Here is a 19,220-nt window from a genome sequence, read left to right as displayed (position 1 = left end):
TTTACAAGTCATTTTCCCTTGGGTCTATTTTTAGAATTGTTGTATTCTTGTTGTGCAATATCATATGAAGAAAAAGGAGACCCCAATTATAACCCAAAAGGATATTAAGGTATTTTTAGGGTTGTCAATGCTTTATGAGTAAATGAAATTTCATTCACAACCGAAAGCCAAGACACAAAAGAGAATATGATCAATTTTATAAGGTTTTTGACAAGAGGAAAATACTCGTATTGGATAAGTCTCAGCTTTATTTTTAACCTTTTTTGAAACTTTTAATCATGTGCTTTAAACGGTCACACGTCTCTAACAACTCATCTTTTATGCAAACAAGGTTAATATGAAATGTGTGATATCTAATGATTTAATTAGGAGATCTAAGTTTTATTATTAATATTATTTATTTTTATTTTATAAAGGATAGATAAGGTATGGCTGATATATATAGATATGGGGTAAATATATATAGAAGTAAATATATATAGAGCTTCCATTGAGGTATGGGTGGGCATCTCATCCGAATTATCCGTGTACCGACGGTTTAGTTTGGTTTGGTTAAATAATTATTTTTTAATTTTAATTATTCTGATCCGATATGTACCGAGATGTTTGGTTTGGTTAACGGAAACAGTACTCCTAACCCGACGGAAACCCGTACCAATTTGATATTTATACTTATTCTATTATTTAAATACAAAACAAGAAACCAAAAATAAATACAATTAGCATTTTGTATCACTCCTTCATCACTGCGGTATCACTTCTTTATCATCATTGTATCAATGCTTTATCACCATTCTATCACTTTTTATCACCCTGGTATTGTAGTATTTTTTGGTTAGAGAGGAATTTATGAATTTCTTATGTTTTATAGTTTCGACCTTTGTCCCATTTTTTACCTGTAACTTTCCAACCGTTGATCCAAATTTTATGTTATTTATATGGTTGAATTTAGCATGAAAAACTAAAGAACCCAAAGCGAAAAAAATGTCAAAATCATTTACATAAATGTAGAGAATTCAGTAAAAATAACACTCAAATGTTCAAACAACAAAGACAAGTGGCTCCCAGTATATCTTGAGTATATATTGAATTATATAGTGATTAAGTTATTTGATTTCATACTTGGATGAATTAGACTATTGGATTTTTATATTTTACAAGGATAATTTGGTGTATGTGTTCAAGAACTTATGTTATATGAAAGTATTATAAATTGTATTTTTATTAGTATATTTTTATTACGGTATTACCGGCGTACCGAACCAATCCGAACCAAATATTAAGTTAACGGATCCGAAGTCTTTGGTTTGGTTAACGGAAGAGAAAATGTTCTACCGAAGTCTTTGATTTGGTTAACGGAAAAGCCTTCTACCGTTCCGAACCGATCCGTGCCCAGGCCAACATTGAGGATCCCTCAAATACTTATTTGAGGGATACCCTTGCAGAGCCCACTCCATATTGTATTTTACTAATCCAAACCGTCTATTTTGTAGATACTCATTTAAAGATCACTTCTACAAAAAATCACTTAAATCCAATATCATTTAACTACTCAATTGAATTATTGAAATTTTAGTATTTTCTTGAAGCAGTTCATTGATTTTACAATTGGATATTGAAATAGTTTCCGATTTGTCAATTTTTTTGCAAAGATGATCTATAAATGTAGACTTAAAAAATAGATGATTTCGATTGTTGAAAAATGAATTCATAAGGGACCCTAAAAGGTATCCCTCAAATAAAATTATTTGAAGAATCCCTGAATAGAAAGGACTATATATATATATATATATATATATATATATATATAGTTGCTAATAAATATCTTTCCTTCAAAATGTGTAAAATTTAGTTGATCTCTTGTTCTCTAATTGTCACATATAGATGAATAGAAGACAAGGTGAATCCAAATCAATCATGATCCGTTAAGAATGGAGAAATGGCGCCAATCAACCCAAGGTTTACGTCTTAGGCCCATTATATGACATAGCATTCTAGTCCCAAAATTGGTACCTGAGGCCCATTAGATGAGAGAGCTCATTTCATCTTAGCTTTACCTTGCACAATATTTTGAAGGCCTCAGTCGGAGCAAAGAATTCTGCCGTGATGCCATCCATAAGTTTTCCATTTCTCTCGCTTGAACTTGATCAAGGATTATGGGACGAGTGATGAAAGTTATCAAACAAGCTCAAAAAGATTGAAAGAGGAAACACTTTTGCTTCGGTACCAGCACTAGATTCACTTCTTGACCCACCAATTCCCAACACAAGACCTAATAATAATTTGGTTTATCACCAAGTTGTTGAAGAAGAAGACACCGAGGGCTTTAAGGAGCGTAAAGATATACTCATCCAACAGTTGGTGAAAGGAGATGATCCAAGTCCTTTGAAGATTTTCATCGTGGGTCCTGGAGGCTCTGGCAAAACCACTCTTGTAAACATTGTTTATGGGAGCGGAAGTGTGCAAGGATTATTTGATTGTCATGCTTTCGTTGAGGTTTCGCGCACCTCTGATTGCCAAAATCTCTTGCTAAGCATGTTGAGCAAATTTGAGGACCGAATGCAAGAACCAGTTGTACATCATCATCATCATCATCATCATGACGGAATAGATCCGCGGGACAAATTGAGAAAACTTCTGGACCAAAAGAGGTATGTGGTCGTTTTAGATAATGTTTGGAGCGACCATGATTTGGGATGCATTGTAACTGCTCTGCCAAAAGGTTTGCCTGGGAGCAAAATAATCATAACTACTCGAGACTGTAATTTAGCTACTCTGCATGCAAATTCTGCCGAGTATATTCATGATTTGAGTAGAGTGTTATCATGGAAAGATGTCACCAAGCTGTTCTGCAAGAAGGCATTTCAAGGAAATAAAGGCGAATGTCCACAGGAGCTTAAAGCTTGCGCAGAAAAAATCCTCCAGAAATGTGAATACTTGCCCCTTGCAGTTTCAGCTGTGGCTACTTTGCTATCCAAGAAGCCACAAACTCCGTTCGAGTGGGAGAAGTTCCATAATAGCCTTGTTTCCAATCTTCCGATTATTGAACAAGTTTGGGATCCAAGTTACAGGGACCTTCCAATCGATGTACAAAGTTGTTTCTTGTACTTCAGCATGTTTCCCGAAGACTACTCCATCAAGCGTGAGAGGCTTATTCGTTTGTGGGTAGCTGAAGGATTTGTGACCCCGAGAAGCAGAAAAACAATGGAGGACGTTGCAGATGATTGTCTGAATGAACTCATTGGAAGAAATTTGGTTGACGTGAATTCAACAGAGATTGATGGGAAAGTAAGGACTTGCCGAGTTACGAGCCTTGTTCGCGAGTTCGTCATTTCAAAAGCAGAGAATTTTCGACGCCTTTCTGCTCATTATGCTCCTATCAACAATTCGTCAAGAGGGTGTAGAGACTTGAATCGAACACGTACCTTACTAGTGTTTGGCTCTAGCCAGCCGACAGTGCTTTCCTCTGACGAGCTTGGAAATGTACTTAAAACCCTTAAATATTTAAGGGTTTTAGATTTTAAAGGTGTTCCTTTGGAGGACTTTCCCGAATCTATTCTTGGCCTCTCTCTCTTAAAGTACATAAGTATGAGGAAAACCAAAATCAAATCAGTTCCAAGTTCTATAAAGAAGCTTTCACAGCTGGAAACGTTAGATCTTAAACGAACCCAGGTGACCGAATTACCAAAAGAAATCTATGAGCTCCACAATATGCGCCATCTTTTGGTCAGTCGCGGCTGTGATCAAGATGATGATGGACCTGCCCGAGGAGTGGAGGTGGTTTCCTCAGACAACATCAGAGCTTTATCCGAATTACAGAAGCTGTCACTAATTAAGGTGGAAAACAACAAAGCAATCCCAAAATGCTTAGCAGAGTTAACTGGTCTTAGAAAGTTGGGGCTGACAGATGTCAAAGAAGAACATGGAACGGAGCTGTGCTGCGCCGTTGAGAAAATGGTGCGCCTTTCAACACTTGAAGTGAGGTCAACAAAAGAGGAGGAGAATCTTGATTTGGATCATATGGTATCCCCTCCTATCTCTTTGCAACGCATCTGTTTGGAAGGGCGCCTCGAACGTACGCCGCAGTGGATTTCCCAACTTTACAGTGCTGTGAAGATTAGCTTGAAGCGATCAAAACTGGATGCTAAAGCCAACCCACTTTATGTCCTTCAAGCTTTGCCTAATCTGATGGAGCTCAATCTAGTTGACTATTATACCGGGAAAGTTGGAATTCCAAGTGGAAACGTTCAAGAAGCTAAAGATATTACGCATCCAACAACTTGATCAACTAAATTTGATGACAGTCGAGAATAGGGCAATGCCTATGCTTAAGAAGCTAACCATGTCCAAATGTAAGAATCTGACGTTACTTCCAGTTGGCATAGAGGGTCTTACGAAACTTGAGGAACTCCATGTCCATGACATGCATACTGAATTCATGGCTCAGCTCCAAAGGGAAACTGAAGCATTTCAAACGGTTCGGCGTATTCCAGTCATCCGTTCTTCCACTGGAATATTCCGAAGTCTTTCTGGTATGTAGTGGCATGTTTATGTAGAATAAGATATGTGGGGTAATTCAACTGAGCTCTATGTATTTGATAGTTGTATCGTCTTTGTTCTTTTGGGTGGATGCCTCCTTAGCTGGGTTTACTTCTGGAAATAGATAGGGAGTTGGGTAGTTTTTTGCCCTTTTTTTGGTTTTTGTTTTGTTTTTGTTTTTGTGCTTTTAGGAGGTGCAGTGATACTCTTTTTCTTGACCGGATTTTCCTCATTTTGAGGTTTTTTAAGGCAAAGTTTTAATGAGGTCACGTTTATATGCTCTCCGACTTTTACAGTTGCTCCAATGTTTGTTTTAAAGTTGAATGAAGTTGTTCTCTTATGAACATATATAAAAAAATAAAAATAAAAAGTCACTCCGTTCTTTATTTTCAATTAATGTTTTACATTTCTTATTTTGACTTGGATATATTGTAACTTAATTTTTATAAATGTAATACTACGGGCACCAAACCGTGATCACTTCCCCTCAGATTAATGGGTGATGCCAAATTGAAATTGCATATCATTATTAGTGTCAATAATTTATTACTATATACGTATATATGTGTGTATTATTAATTTAATAAATGTGGAACAAAACAACTACGGCTAACTTCCAAACAGAGCAATCCTACTCTTTTGATGTTGTCCCTACGATATTTCATTTTTCATACGTAAAAGATTGTTGAACTTCAAATATATATGGAGAAATCAAATCAAAATTAACAGCAACAACGAGAGATTTCTTTTTTCGAAGGTTGTTGACTTGCTTGTTAGGAAGACTTCATGTAAGTATACGTATATGAGAAATATTTTTCTTCCACTTTAATTGATGTGTATCTTTATTATCATTCTCAATACCTAATACGTGTTTATTGGCATAACATTAACTCTTTACTTTGTACTTATGGAATCATAATTATCTTATGGATACGTTTTAAGTGTTGAGCATAGTAGTAAAGTGCAAATTTGAACTAAAGTGGTGAAAAATATTTCATACGTATAAGCCATGTTGAAGCAAATTAGCCAAATAAAGAAGGAAAAGAGAGAGTCTATAATCCAATCTTAGTATATAAATATCATATAGACTCTCAACCTAATAAATAAAAAAATTTCATCAAGCACATCTCAAACTACAATTTGTCTACATTCATAAAAACAAGGGAGTGCATTATGATATTTTTTGGAGTGTCAATGAGTACCTTATCTCAAATAAAACAAAAAATGACTTTTCAAAAGAAAAAAAGAAATTAAAAATTGAACGGTCAAGATGAATGGCCTGTTGTATACGAAAATATGCACGTGTCTCCCGTTGTGAATAATGACAAAGACCAAGACTTTCCACACCGTTTCCAATGGTTCTTTCCAAATCATGCAAATGAATTTCTTTCCAAGAATGGTCCTTTCTTTTTTCCACACCCATGCATGCACATCCGATAAGTCTTTATCTTTTATCTTCTAAGTAAACAAGGCTGGGGTGAAATGTCTGATACCTAATAACTTAATTTAGAGATTTAAGGTTTTTTTAATTAAAAATAATAATAAAAGAGAGAAGGTATGACAAATTTACTTAAATTATAACATGCATTGGTGATTGTATAAATGATTATAAACGTGACATTTTATTTTTCACGTTCCAAAACCCCGAGTTTATCACAACAACACATAACCTTGAGTGTCTTCAAAATACAATACTCAATTGTTAGAATATTCTACATTCAAGTTCCTCAAGTGGGAGCGCGGCTGTGCCCCTAGTATTTGAAAATGTAGAATTATCATCTAATGTTTGATGCTCTTCTAGCGACTATCATCTATCACGACTTGCACAAAGGAATGCTACAGACACCAACTAGTATATCAACGTACTTTATACAACACCAATTTGCCAAATTAAAGCAAAATAATGACGGTCTCATGTGACATGAGTTGTTTCAGGGGGAGGCGAAATCTTGTAGTAGAAAGAACGGGTAATTCGATATATACACGTAACACACACACACATATATATATATATTGAAAAACAATTGAATCTTTTAATATTAAAAATTCAAATTTGAGTAATTGACATGGCAAATAACATGGATTACCATGTCATCATATGCTACATTAGTTGGTATTACTTATATAGAAATTAACTTAAACTCGAAGTCAAAATAAGAAAAACATAAAACATTAATTGAAAACAAAATGCAAAGTGAAGTCAACGCTCTATCTCTTGGGTTTGACCTCAACGGATGATTGGAATATGTTGAACCGCTTGAAATGCTTCACTATCCCTTCGGAGCTTAGCCATGAATTCAGTATGCATGTCATGTACACACAGTTCCTCGAGTTTCGTAAGACCTCTATGCCAACTGGAAGTAACCTCAGATTCTTACATTTGGACATGGTAAGCTTCTTAAGCACAGGCATTGCCCCCTTATTTATTCTCATCCTATTTAGCTGATCAAATTGTTGGATGCATAATATCTCTAGCTTCTTGAACGTTTCCATTTGGAATGTCAACATCTCTCCAGTATAACAGTCAACCAGATTGAGCTCCATGAGATTAGGCAAAGCTTGAAGGGTCGTAAGTGGGTTTGCATCAGCATCCAGTTTTGACCGCTTCAAGCTAATCTTCACAGCACTGTGAAGATGGGAAATCCACCTCGGCTAGCTGTTGAGGCGCCCTTTCAAACAGAGGCGTTGCAGAGAGGAAGGAGGGGATCTCATAGGATCCATATCAAGATACTCCTCCTCGTCTGTTGATCTCACTTCAAGCGTCGAAAGGCGCACCATTTTCTCAACCGCGCAGCTCAACTCTGTTGCATGTTCTGCTCTGAGATCTGTCAGCCCCAACTTTCTAAGACCAGTTAACTCTGCCAAGTTTTTTAGGATAGTTCTGTTGTTTCCCACCTTAATTAGTGCCAGTTTCTGTAATTCGGGTAAAGCTCCAAATGTTGCCTGAGGAAACCACTCCCACTCCTTGGGCAGGTCCATCGTGATCTTGATCACAACCGCGACTGACCAAAAGATGGCGCATATTGCACAGCTCATAGATCTCTTTTGGTAATTTGGTCACCTGGGTTTGCTTAAGATCTAACGTTTCCAAATCCACAAGCTTCTCTATGGAACTTGGAACTGATTTAATTTTGGTTTTCCTCATACTTAAGTACTTTAGGAGAGAGAGACTAACAATAGATTCGGAGAAGTCCTCCAAATGAACGCCTGTGAAATCTAAAACCCTTAAATTGACAAGAGTTTTAAGTACCTTTCCAAGCTCATAACCGTCAGAGGAACTGCCTGCTGGGAAGGGCCAAACACTAGTAATGTACATGTTCGATTAAAGTCCCTACGTCTTGACATATTGATGATAGGAACATAATAAGCAGAAAGGTGTCAAAATTTCTCACCTGAATTAGTACTACTAGTACTAGCGCTATTTGATTCCAAGATGAGGACGTGATCTGCTTTTGAAATGATGAACTCGCGAACAAGGTTCAAAACACGACACGTCCTTACTTGCCCATCAATCTCCCTGGAGTTCATTCAGATAACCATCTGCAACCTCCTCCCTTGTTTTCCCTCTTCTTGGGGTCACAAATCCTTCAGCTACCCACAAGCGAATAAGCCTCTCACGCTTGATGGAGTAGTCTTCAGGAACAAGCTGAAGTACAAGAAACAACTTTGGAGTTCCATAGGAAGGTCTCCGTAACTTGGATCCCAAACTAGTTTAACAATCGGAAGATCTGAGCCAAGATTGTCATGGAACTTCTCCCACACAAATGGGGTTTGTGGGTTCTTTGATAGCAAACTAGCCACCTCCTGAAACTGCAATGGGCAAGAATTCACACCTCTTGAGGATTTTTTCTCCCCAGCCCTGAAGTTCCTCTGGACATTCGCTCGAATTTGGCCGAAATGCCTTATTGCAGAAAAGTTTGCTGACATCTTTCCATGATAACACTTGGCTCAAATCATGAATATACTCGGCAGAATTTGCTTGCAAATAAGACAAATTAGAGTCTCGAGTAGTTATGATTATTTTACTCCCAGGCAAACCTTGTGGCAGAGCATTTACAATGCATCCCAAATCATGTCCTCTCCAAACATTATCTAAAATGACCACATACTTCTTTTGCCTAAGAAGTTGTTTCAATTTTAGCCCCGGATCTATTTCTTCATAATGATGCTGATGCTGATGATGAAGTACAACTGGTTCTTGCATTCGGTCCTCAAATTTGCTCAACATGCTTAGCAAGAGCTTTCAGCAATCAGAGGTGCGTGGAACATCAACGGAAGCATGGCAATCAAAGAATCGTTGCACCCTTTTGCTTTTGTTGATGCTCAAAATGGTTAGGCCAAGATTGAGTCCAACTTAGTGATGAAGTGTGATGGATGATGGGTGAAGGTGAGGACCTTCAGCATGTGTGTAAAGACTTGGGCAAGCGATAAATGTAAAGAAGACAAGATATCGTGGTTCACCCTTAATGAATGGGCTACGTCCATGGAAAAGTATGTTCTAATTATAATAGTATATGATTACATTTGTACATGGGGTTGGACCCGAATATAAAGATGACAAGTGAGATGCAGGCCAGGGATCTAGAAGAGAGTCCAGGCCCTAGGGTCTAACTCTGAGACCCGGATCCTTCTCTAAGTGGGGAGAAAAGTCCCATTTTCACATGGATACTATTCCCTATTTATAGGAAGGTGAAAGTGGGAGGTTTGCATAGAATTTCGATGTGGGACTTTGTGCAAGTCGTTGTGGTGGTGACACGTGTCTTTGGTGCTAATCGCTTTGAAATTTGGATATCTCAGTTGATTATGGTGTAAATAGTAGTCAAATTTGCGGTCAAGTAACTTCAGGTTGGGAACTTGTGAGCTTTCTATGTAATCATGACCGAGCATTCCAGGTTCAGTGGGAGCCGTAGGGCAGTCCCTAGTCCCCCAAGTTGGCAAGCTAGAAGTTGCGTTAATACTTGGTATGTATGATAAAAGCGGTGTGAGTCTCTAGGACTGTTGGTATCTAGGTACCTGGGTTTTTGGCAAGTTCCTAGAGCCGGACCCTTGTGTTTCGGGAGCTAGGCTTCGATAAGGGGAGAATTGGGGGAGCCATTTTGTGCTTTAATGCTTCTTGCCGTTCGGCAAGGAGGCCAAGACCTATTTTCTCTTTTTTTTTTTTTTTTTTTTTGAATGGCCATGTGGCATGGGCTTTGGAAAAATTTGTAAGCCTGGAATGTACAAGCCTTGAAAGGAACCAAGGTCTAAGAAGGTTCGATGATCCATGCCGTTCGGCAAGTAGGCTAGGAAGTCTTTTTTTGTGTGTAAAAAGCTAGGCCTTCAGTTTGTTTCTAGGTTTGGCTTGGCCCCCTTGTGGCTAAGGTGTAGAGCTGGGGTCTAGGCCGTGAGTTAGCCTAGGTTGTTGTGTAGAGATATGGGTTAATGACTTGCAAAGGCTGGGCCCGAGATATGTTTCAGTAAGTGGTTGAGAACCATGGGTTGGGATTTATTGTCGGCAAGTTTCAAAAATGGGGGAATAAGGGCTAGGTTTTAGCATTGTTGGGGGGTATAAATAAAGCGATGCAGCTATTGTCGTTCGGCAGAGGCTGGGTCTGGGTCTGAGATTTAAAGTTTGAGCTAGTACGTTCGGCAAGGTGAGTTCCCAGTTTCCAGCTGGACCCTTGCCATTCGGCAAGGGTTATTTTGGGAGTTTTGAGAAGGTTAGAGGGTTTCGTGACCTTAAGTGCAGACTCTTGAGGTCGTGCTGTGGCTTCGGCAGGTCCCCTTTTAGAAAGTTAGAGTTGGATTAGAGGCGGAGTCCCCCATTTTCTTCTGCAAGGAGCCTGCCGTTCGGCAGGTTCCACTTGAATTCCCTTCAGTTTTTGTTTTTGAATTTGCAGCAAGCCGCAAGTTCTTGGAGGGACTATTGGAGCTTGGTGAAGCTGGGTTTGCAAGTGTTGCTTGGGGTGTTTTCAAGTTCTTGGCTAAAACCTTGAGTTGAACCCAGGTTTGGAGATTAGGAAAGTCTGGGCAACAACCCACTTTCAGCGGGCGTTGGGTGGCTTTTCTTGGTTTGGGTCACGGCTTCCGTCGCCGCTTGAGTCCCCTACAAACTTGAGTACGTCATTGCCGTTCGACAAAGTACCTTGGGGGCTTTTTGTGCTAGAGTTGACGCGGTGGCCTTTGGGAGGAGGATGTGTGCATTATCTAGCTTCAGCAAGGTCTTGTTTGGGGCCGGTCTTGGGGTGTTGTCGCTTGGAACTTGTCGTACCGTTGTTGCGGACTCACCGGTTTTGGCAGCATAGAACCTACCGTTCGGCAGGGCTAGCTTCTCAGATCTGAGGTTATGTTCCCAGCTTCGACAAGGTTGTGACAAGGCTGATTTTCGGAGCTGGTTCTGGTTTGGTCCAAACCTGGCTTCGACAAGTTTAGCATTCGGCAGGTGCTAAAAATTGTGTCAGTTGGGCCCTTGTTGGATCTGCTGAAGTTTCAACTTGAGTGAGCTTGGAGCCTTGTGACCACAGATTGGGTTCTCCTTACGATTTGGGTGTCTTGAGAAAATTGTGGTTGCATAGACCATTGGTTGAGCTGGGCTGTTTTTCAAAGGAGCCTGCAGCATATTGTTGGCTTGGGCTCACTAACAATCGGTAGTTGGGTTCAAACATTGCTGAAGTAGGTGCTCTTGTGAGTTTTGGTGAAAGACTTGAGCTATTGGGCTTGGTCTTTGGTGAGCTTAGGGACCTTCGTCCTGGCTCGGGTCGAGTTCTACCTTCGGCAAGAGTGAAGGTTGTGAGGGCTGATTCACAAGCGAGGTTGGTGGGTAGATTCGGTAATGGTGGGCTGAAACCGTGGTGAGCTGGGTCTTTGTAGCTAGGAATAGTAGCCAGGCCGGCTTTTCTATGAGTCTAGGCCCTTAGATTGAGAGCTGCCCTCCTTATCTTGTTAGCAACCTTTGCCGTTCGGCAATGGTGGACTGGAAATATTTTGAGAGCTAGTAGTGTCTTCGGCAAGGCGTGAAGGTAACTTGGAGCTCTAGATTGTGGTGGGTGTCTTGAGAAAATTGTGTTTGCGTAGGAGTGTGGCCAGGGCTTCGTGACCTTTGGTAACCTTGAGCACGAGCTGTGTTTTTCGTGGGACTCCCTTCACTTGTTCCACGATCCTTGCTGTTCAGTAAGTGGATTTGTGAAATCTCAGGTCTTGTGAGTTCGGCAGAAGGTAATTTTGTGGTGCACTGATCCGATTTGCTCAACCCTTGCCGTTCGACAAGGATGGATCGAACTGATTTTTGAGTTTCTAGAGCTTGGTCCCGGATTCGGAAGCTGCAGGAGCTAGGCCTCTTAGGTCGAGAGTTGCGTCTATTAGCCAATGCGTATGATTAGTAATGTTGAAAGGCCTTCATCTTCTGCAAGTGGGCTTGGGTTTCATGAGCTAGTACCTTGGTGTGGTTTTGCTCAGCAGGACTTGGAGCTAGGCTCTTTGTTGAGTGGGTCTTAGTGTTAGTAATTTTGTGAGCCCTTTTTGAATTTCATAGGCCTTGCCGAACAGCAAGGCCAACCAATTTGTTTGAAATGATGTGTAATGTTGCGGTTGCATATTTCTTGGCAGGTTCTAGCTTTGGCAATGTAGACTTGGGTGGGCAGGAACTTCTTAGCTGGCCCCTTGGAGCGTTCGGCAAGAAACCAAAATTGGGCCTACAAATTGGATTGGTTTGGAGATGGGCTCCGTGAGGTTCAGTAAGTGGGTTTTTGGAGAGGTAGGAATTTTGGATTCCTTGAGGCTGGGCCCTTCGTGGTTTCAGTTTTTGGCAAAGTAGGCAAGGCTTCATCCTTGCATGCCCCCTTGGTGTTTTAGCTCAAGTGAGTTTAGAGCCATTTGGCAGGGTTGGCCTTGGAGGTTTCTCGAGGTCTTGGCTTCGGATCGAGGCTTGGTGCTCGGTAAGTTGAGCTTGGGCAAGGTGATATATTTTGTGGTCCTTGACAAAAATTCCTTTGGTAAGAAGCTTGATCACTTAGCTGTAGCTTTTGGGTACCGATGGAGAGAGCCAAGGAATTGGAGCTGGGCCATTTGAAATTTGGTGAAAATTTTGTTCTTTTTACTCAATTGGCTGCACTAATATCATGTCGGCAGTTTACTCCAAGGAAAGAGCTTCATCAAAGTCAGAGTGCTATTGATTGCTTGGATGCTTTGAGAAATTTTCCAAGGGCCCTTGGGTGCCCTTGAGTGTCGTTAATTTGAAACTGCTGAAGCCCCCCCCCCTTTTTTTAGTAGCTTGGGTGTTGTATGGCTTGGCCATTTAAATTGCTCAAGACTTTCAACTAGTTGTCACATGGGCTTCCCATTGGATTGAAATGGTGGCTTGTCCCTAGCCATGCAAGCCATGCAAAGTGATACTCTAGTTGAATTAGGTACCTAGGCAGCTATTATTCATATGCAATATTCATGAACCATATTGCTGAATAGGATTGTGCAAATATTACATGCTTGTATACAATATTTATATGTAAGAAGAGAAATCTTATCTTGTGGTGAGGATGTGCGTGGGCATCGCTCATATAAGAGAGGTCTGCCGAAGGCATCACTCGGGCCTAATTGTGGCTGGATGCCGAAGACATCACTCGCACCAAATGATGACGGGGTGCCGAAGGCATCACTCGCGCCGAATGATGGCGGGGGTGTCAAAGACAATATAAAGCTTGCGTGTCGTAAGGCGATGTGGCTAGGCACGATGGTGCCGAAGACGACACAAAGCATGCGTGTCGCAAGGCAATATGACTAGGCGCGATGGTGCCCAAGGCGTACGATGTGGCTAGGCGCGGGGTGCGAAGGCAACACAAAGCTTGCGTGTCGCAAGGTGATGTGACTAGGCACGATGGTGCCGAAGGCGACACAAGATGTGGCTAGGCACATGGGTGCCGAAGGCAACACAAAACTGCGTGTCGCAAGGCGATGTGACTAGGCACGCGGGGTGCGGGCGACACAAAACTTACGCGTCGCAAGGCAATGTGATTAGGCATGATGGTGCCGAAGGCGACACAAGATATGGCTAGGCACGGGGGTGCCGAAGGCAACACAAAGCTTGCGTGTCGCAAGGCGATGTGGCTAGGCACGAGGATGCAAAAGGTGACACAAAACTTGCGTGTAGCAAGACAATGTGATTAGGCACGATGGTGCGAGAAGGTGATACAAGGCTTGCATGTCGTAAGACAATACGGCTAGGCACGGAGGTGCCGAAGGGACACAAAGCTTGCGTGTTGCAAGGCATTGTGGCTGGCGCGTAGGTCTTGAAGGCATCCTCGCGCCGATTGATGGTGGGTGCTGAAGGCATCGCTAGCGCCGTTCATGGTGAGTGCGAAGGCATCGCAAAGCTATATGATGAAGATTGTATGGGTGCCGAAGAGCACTGAGGAAGGGGAGAACGACATAAGTCTTTTGTATCGATTCCCACAGACGGTGCCAAACTATTGATGCTCAAAATGGTTAGGCCAAGATTGAGTCCAACTTAGTGATGAGGTGTGATAGATGATGGGTGAAGGTGAGGACCTTCAGCATGTGTGTAAAGACTTGGGCAAGCGATAAATGTAAAGAAGACAAGATATACGTGGTTCACCCTTAATGAATTGGCTACGTCCACGGAGAAGTATGTTCTCATTATAATAGTGTATGATTACATTTGTACATGGAGTTGGACCCGAATATAAAGATGACAAGTGAGATGCCCAGGCCAGGGATTTAGAAGAGAGTCCCCGGCCCTAGGGTCTAGCTTTGAGACCCGGATCCTCCTCTAAGTGGAGAGAAGAAGTCCCCTTTTCACATGGATACTATTCCTTATTTATAGGAAGGTGAAAGTGGGAGGTTTGCATAGAATTTCGATGTGGGACTTTGTGCAAGTCGTTGTGGTGGTGACACGTGTCTTTGGTGCTAGTCGCTTTGAGGCTGGATATGCTCGGTTGATTATGGTGTAAACAGCTTTCATAAACAATCTTTACAAGGGTGGTTTTGCCTGAGCCGCCTGAACCCACAATCCAAATCTGCAAAGGCCTTGAAGTATCTCCTTCCATCAACTGTTTGATGATTTTTTCTTTAGGTTCCTCAAAGCCTACAATGTCTTCTTCCTTAACAACTTGGTGATAAACCAAATTATTATAAGTTTCTTCAACTTTTGGGTTGGAAATTGGTGGGTCAAGAGCTGACTCGAGTTTTTTTAGTGAACCAAAAGTACTGATGCTTTCAATTTCTTTGAGGGTTCTTGACAAATTTCTGCTTGCTTTCCATACAAAGAAAGAATGTTTAACTTTGTGCCCCGTCCGAGAGAGTATATTGGAATGGAAGTGATGTGGAATCTCAGCGCTAAACTTGGCAAGAGCATCTTCAGTATCGTAAACTATATCCTCGATCTCTTTTGCACGATTTTGAATCACTTGGGAGCCAATCTGGTCTGATAAGTGGTCCGCAAGATAGGCTCTCATCATCGTCAACATTTTTTGGGCCTTTGCAAGATCAACATTGGCGTCGCTTGGACGGTTGCATTCTTGGATGAGCTTCTCAACTAGCACACAGATGCTTGTTGAAGAGCAAATTTAGCCATTTCCACTGCCCAGCTAGCTAGTTAGGCTTTTTGGGTTGATTGGAATGGTCAAGCCTGAAAAGCACATATAAATAGCCACATTTCGTGTCTCCAAAATAAGTGGAATTTTAAAGGAGAAATTTTGAAGGGGGTGATTTCAACATATTTGGGGTGTATTTATATGTATTAGGAAAATGAGATATCTAATTTTTATCAGGAAAATACTTCCCTCCCGCTAATAATAGTGTGACATGTGTGCATAATGTTTTTTTTTTTGGTTGAGTTTTTGATGAATTATTTTTAGGGAGTTTCACTCAAACACCCAAAATGGGGGCTGAAATTATAAAAAAACTCAACACCCAAAACATTTTATAAACACACCCAAAACCCATCATTATACACACTCAAAACTCATTTATAAACACACCAAAAAATATACAATTGTTGATTTTGAGGTTGATTTTGGGTGTGTTTCTATGTTTAAATAGTACTTGGGTTTTTTTTATAAATACATGTCTAGGATTGGGTTTATTTATAAATTTGTATTATTTTTACATATGTGTCAAACTGTGGTTCACAAAAAGGAGGCAAGCATTATCTTTTTTATTACCCATTTTCCCTTTAAAATAAATATGACAATAAACTACAAATCCAGATTTAGTGCATCTTTTACTACTAATCAAAGTTTAGATTATGAACTAGGTTTGAACAACCATAAATGTATACACAACTAAGTAATATTGTATTCACGAATCCTGAGGCTCTATATTTAGACATTGTGCATTTACCCTCATTTCGTGATATCTAGACTATTCTAATAATATAATGGTCCAAAATACGACACTTCAATTTTTAACTTTGGACACCTATCTATTTAATTAACTTTAACCCTAACACTCTTAACTCTAATTATTATTTTGTTTTTAAAATGCTAAATAATGTATTTTTTTTAATAATAAAAATCAATAGAGGAAAACCCATAAACCTATCATCAGCCACCCATGACCCACCCCAATTCATGGCAATCCCTTCCCTCCTCATAGCCAAGCCAACCTCGCCCCCTCTTTAACATCTTCTCTCTCTCTCTCTCTCTCTCTCTCTCTCTCTCTCTCTCTCTCTCTCATTTTAGTGAAGCATCATTTGCACAATCCTCTATATTTTCCTTATTGTGCTTGGGTTTGAGGAATTTGTAACTATGCATTTCTCTAAATTGATGCCTGACTGAGCAATTATGACGGGGCCTTCAATCTTGACCTACAAACCGGAATGTCCTGGTCCATATGCATATCGGTGAGAGAGGACCAGTTGCTATCCAAATCATTTGGTTCATGTCTTTGAATTCTTGCTAACTGGAGATGTCTTTGTATTCATGGAAGAGATAGAGTTGTGAACGGGGAAAGGTGGATAGGGGTCGGGATGGCAGTCGGAGTTGGGGAGGTGGGATGGCTGTTAGGTTTATAATTTTTTTATTTATTGTTCAGTTTAATTTGTTTATTTTAAATTAGAGTTAACAGTGTTAGGGTTAGATTAATTAAATAGATAGGTATCAAAAGTTAAAAATTAAAGAGTCGTATATTGTACCATTAGATTATTAGAATGGTTTAAATGTTGCGAAATGTGAGTAAATACACCATGTCTAAATGTAGAGGCTCGGGATTCTTGTATTCACAACCGTGATTGGGATCATCTTCAATAATGAAACATTCAAACTATATAGAATGATGAAACATTCAAAATACATAGAATGGTGAAACATTCTAATTTGGCCACTTATTTATTTATTTATTTTATACAAATAATATCCTATTTTAATATATATATATATATATATATATATAAAGCAAAAGCGAGAGAATGTTAAAACATTCAAAATACCAGAAAATGCCCTTGGTTAATTCAAATATTAAGAATTGAAATTATTAATTAAATGATGATAATATGGTAAATTCATATTTTTTTTATATTAAAAACAAAATCGGATAATAGGTCATACTTTGCAAAAGAAAAAGAAAAAGAAAACCAATTGGCACATGCGGGCGTGTCTTAGAAGCTATGTCCTAATATAAATTACAAGGAGGGGATTCAAATTTGGATCGGGTGAAGAGTAGAAATACATCAATTCTAGCCAACTAGACTTAAGTCCATATATTTATTGAAGACTTTTTTTATATTTCTTTATTGGATTGAAGCATGTATGCAAGCATACTGTCAACCCTTTATGGGAGAGAAAAATGAAGCAATGCCATCCCAACAGAAAACAAAGAATCATACATAGAAGATTCTCCAATAAGTATTTATGTTAATAATTTATTATATATTTTTGATCTCGACTGTTGGATTACTTGTATTTTGCATAATAAATCTACTAAAACATTCACAAATACATTCAAATAATTTTTGTCTATAATCCAATCTTAGTATATAAATATCGTAGACTCTCAACCTAATAAATAAAAATTAAGAAAGCGAAGTGTTGATTCATTGACTGATGTTATTGGCACTTGTAACCCGAACCTTTTTCTCAAATAAAACAAAATATGACTTGTCAAAAGAAAAAGATATCAAAAATTGAAGAGGCAAAATGACAAAGACCAAGACTTTTCGTTATCTAGCTCTTTGTCATTTCTAAGGAAATCTTGCGTCACATTCATTCGTCTTCATTATTATTTATTTTAATTAAGTAAAGGATAGGAAGAAAATGTATATAGAAGAAAAGAGGGAGAAAGAAAGGGAGGAGGAAATAAGTGAAAGCCAATCACGATGTTCCAATCCAAGAGCCCACAATGTTTGGAGGAGGGTGAAAGCCTACCTAAGAGCATCTCTCCACACCGTTTCCAATGGTTCTGTCAAAATCATGCAAATGAATTACTGTCCAACAATGGTCCTTTTTCCACACCCCTAACCCTAAGGAACATACATAATGCATGCATATTCGTTCAACAGTAGCAATCAATCCTCATCACTTCTTTTATATCGCTACGATATTTCATTTTCCATACATAACGGATTCTGGAACTTCAAAAAAAATATCAAGGAATTGTACCACAATAGCATCAGCGGATGTCTCCACTTACGTACAGGTCATGTAGAATAGAAGCAAATTAACCACACAAAAAAGAACAAGTCAATAATAAATTATTGCAGTCTGTCTTAGATACAATCTTAGCATATAAATGTTAAAATATCGTATGAACTCTCAACCTAATAATTAAAAAAATGTAAATAAATCCTAAAGAAAAAAGTCTTAGCGGCCGCCCTTTTGGAGTTAGTGGCCTCCTTCCCTATCTCCCTCTATTTATCCTCAAGATTATATTGTTAGTTTATTTTGTGATGTGGAAGCAGTTATCATGAAATGATGTCGTCGTCATGATCAAGTCAGCGTCTTTTGGCCCACGTGCAAAAGGACATAGTTTGGAGCTCTAAAGAGGGGAAGATGTCTAGTTGCGTTGGGTTCAGGTTTAGCCAGTGCAAGATAATGGGTTTAGCCGGTATGACGCTATGATTTTGTTCGAGTTGCCTGGAAGATGTAGAGCGGTGGTCCTATTTCTTTAGTTTTGTTTTAAACTAATAATTTTCTATAACTCTTTTTAGCTTTTGGCTTTCGATACGGATTTGCTGTTTCTGCTGTTGCGCAGTAGATTTGTATTTTAGATATGAGTACATATGCTTTTGGTTGATGGATCGGAGATTTAGTCATTGTTTTAGGTTAATAATCAATTCATTGAGAGATGGTATTGGCTTTTAAAAAGGAACAAAAATCATCAAGCACGCCTCAAAGTATAATTTCTCTTTTGTTATTATGATTTTTTTTTTTTTTTTTTTTGCAATGTCAATATATGGCTAATAAAAATCAATGGGGTGTTTGTTGGATTGACCTAGATCTTTAGTGTGTTCCCAAGTGATCATGGTTTCAAGCCTCGATGGTACCAGTATGTGTTAATTTTTCCACTCACAACTATTTAAAATAAAGGCAAAAAGTCATTTTTGGTCCTTGTAGTTTGCCACTTTTACCACTTTGGTCCATGTGGTTTCAATTTTGAGCAATTTAAGGACAATCCCCAATTTTTTGTCAAATTACTTTAATATGGAGGGGCATTTCGGTCCAATCTTGTATCCCCTCCACAACTACTCTCTAGCC

The 19,220-nt window shown here is 39.4% G+C and overlaps 2 pseudogenes; one reads left to right on the top strand and one right to left on the bottom strand.

Moving 5' to 3' along the window:
• The first annotated feature begins 64 nt into the window (after positions 1 to 64).
• LOC103325905 (disease resistance protein RPM1-like) lies at positions 65 to 4,932 on the top strand (annotated as a pseudogene).
• A 1,620-nt stretch (positions 4,933 to 6,552) lies between these two features.
• On the bottom strand, positions 6,553 to 15,696 carry LOC148918737 (disease resistance protein RPM1-like; annotated as a pseudogene).
• Between the last annotated feature and the right edge of the window lie 3,524 nt (positions 15,697 to 19,220).

This window comes from Prunus mume, linkage group LG3 (assembly GCF_029339155.1).
Source record: "Prunus mume cultivar Tortuosa linkage group LG3, ASM2933915v1, whole genome shotgun sequence".
Lineage (NCBI taxonomy): Eukaryota > Viridiplantae > Streptophyta > Magnoliopsida > Rosales > Rosaceae > Prunus > Prunus mume.
The sequence above is the reverse complement of the archived record's forward strand: the minus strand, read 5'-3'. Positions and strand labels throughout refer to the sequence as shown.